The following is a 2,681-nucleotide window of genomic DNA, read 5'->3' on the forward strand; positions in this document are numbered from 1 at the left end:
ACGCGCACACACAGACAGCTACAGACACTACAGACGCGCACACACACAGAGCTGCAGACACCACAGATGCACACACACAGACAGCTGCAGACACCACAGATGCACACACACAGACAGCTGCAGACACCACAGATGCACACACACAGACAGCTGCAGACACCACAGATGCACACACACACACACACACACACACACACACACAGACAGCTGCAGACACCACAGATGCACACACACAGACAGCTGCAGACACCACAGATGCACACACACAGACAGCTGCAGACACCACAGATAGCTGCAGACACCACAGATGCACACACACACAGACAGCTGCAGACACCACAGATGCACACACACACAGACAGCTGCAGACATCACAGATGCACACACACAGACAGCTGCAGCCAGACACCACAGATGCGCACACAGACAGCTGCAGACACCACAGATGCACACACACAGACAGCTGCAGACACCACAGATGCACACACACAGACAGCTGCAGACATCACAGATGCACACACACAGACAGCTGCAGCCAGACACCACAGATGCGCACACAGACAGCTGCAGACATCACAGATGCACACACACAGACAGCTGCAGACACCACAGATGCACACACACAGACAGCTGCAGACACCACAGATGCACACACACAGACAGCTGCAGACACCACAGATGCACACACACAGACAGCTGCAGACACCACAGATAGCTGCAGACACCAGAGATGCACACACACACAGACAGCTGCAGACACCACAGATGCACACACACACAGACAGCTGCAGACATCACAGATGCACACACACAGACAGCTGCAGCCAGACACCACAGATGCGCACACAGACAGCTGCAGACACCACAGATGCACACACACAGACAGCTGCAGACACCACAGATGCACACACACAGACAGCTGCAGACATCACAGATGCACACACACAGACAGCTGCAGCCAGACACCACAGATGCGCACACAGACAGCTGCAGACATCACAGATGCACACACACAGACAGCTGCAGACACCACAGATGCACACACACAGACAGCTGCAGACACCACAGATGCACACACACAGACAGCTGCAGACACCACAGATAGCTGCAGACACCACAGATGCACACACACAGACAGCTGCAGACACCACAGATGCGCATACAGAGAGCTGCACAGATGCGCACACAGACAGCTGCGAACACCACAGATGCGCACACAGACCGCTGCTGCTGAAAATTAGTAAATTGTTTGATTTCACTATGATTTCAATGACTAGAAGTTAGGCCAAGGAGAGAATGTAGTGCATACTCCTGTTATCTCCCCATCGCATTACATCAGTGATTACATTCAAGATGTCCTCGGTGATGATGTCATCAGTGATCATGTCATCAGTGTTCAGGCTTTATTAGCTGGGCTGTGAGCAAGAGTCCAATTTATAACCTCAGCAGGTAAGGATTTATGACATCACTGATGATGTCACAATGTCTATGCATAAGTGAGATCAGTGGTTATCTCATCTTTAAACGCTTACCGCAGTACACGCCTGTCAGACAGATCGCCAGCGACCATGCTGACCATCCTAGCTGCTGGGTCTGTGTTTTTTCCAGGCCTTTTCATGCTGTTCAAACAATGCCTGAAGCACATCCCAGCACTGCGCTGGAGTGAAGGAGATGCAGTCATTGTATCAGCAGGTTTGGTGTCCGCAGTTCAGGCGATCATGGCTTCTTCGGCTGGCTACATCATCGCTTCTTCCTGTCACGACATCTTTGAGGACCAGCATTGGCTGACTAGCGCTTACATCCTGTTTGCCACCCCCTACTTTGTATACGATATCTACGCAATGTTCATGTGCTACTGGCACACACTACGGGTCAAAGGTCATGAAGAGGCTGCAGTGGCGCCCCGGCACGTGGGCTCAGCGCTGAGCGGCTACTTGCGTCGCGAGTTCCTCTTTGTGCTACACCACGTGGTCACCATCAGCGTCTGCTTCCCCTGGCAGTTCTGGCGCTCTGTGTTCTGGCCGCACGGAAAGGGAGACTACTTCCTGGGTGTAATGTTCATGGCTGAGCTCAGCACTCCATCTGTTTGCCTGGCACAAATCCTCATCCATTACAAACAGCAACATACTCTGCTGCACAAAATCAACGGGGCTCTGATGCTGATCACCTTTTTCATCTGTCGAATCCTCCTCTTCCCTTACCTCTACTCCGCCTACGGCAGGTACACGTCCATTCCGTTCCACATGGTTCCCCTGTCGGTGTCCTGGCACACTAACCTCGGTGCTGCCCTCTTCGTGGTCCCCCAGCTGTATTGGTTCTCCCTGATCTGCAGAGGGGCCCTGCACCTCTTCACACGCTCCTCTCGCTCCCGGAGACTGGTTGCTGCTGCCAAGGAGGCCCAGGGGGATGGCCAGGCACTCCCCCAGCCCCCCTAATGCACTGCCCAGCCCGCCAATGGCTACAGCACACCGTCCACAGAGCCAGGGTCGGCCACTCACTGAGGAGAAGGGAAGGGAAGGGAGAGGGTGGGGAGGGAGAATGTACCAATGAGTCAGAGATGAAGACTTGGACTTGAGACTTTTATTACTCAAGTTGCACTTAAGTCGCACACACAGTGACTTGAGACTCGTCCTTAAAAGACTGAAGATATGGGACTCGTGAACAATCTTTATTTTTTCTAT

At 52.9% G+C, this 2,681-nt stretch overlaps 1 pseudogene across 1 annotated transcript; it reads left to right on the plus strand.

The window, feature by feature from the left end:
* Positions 1-1,568: 1,568 nt before the first annotated feature.
* Positions 1,569-2,435, plus strand: LOC310789820 (ceramide synthase pseudogene; annotated as a pseudogene). The gene has a single exon. The product of its transcript is annotated as a ceramide synthase pseudogene (transcript).
* The last annotated feature ends 246 nt before the right edge of the window (positions 2,436-2,681 follow it).

The sequence above is a fragment of the Poromitra crassiceps genome (genome assembly GCF_964638095.1).
Source record: "Poromitra crassiceps genome assembly, chromosome: 15".
NCBI classification, from domain to species: domain Eukaryota; kingdom Metazoa; phylum Chordata; class Actinopteri; order Beryciformes; family Melamphaidae; genus Poromitra; species Poromitra crassiceps.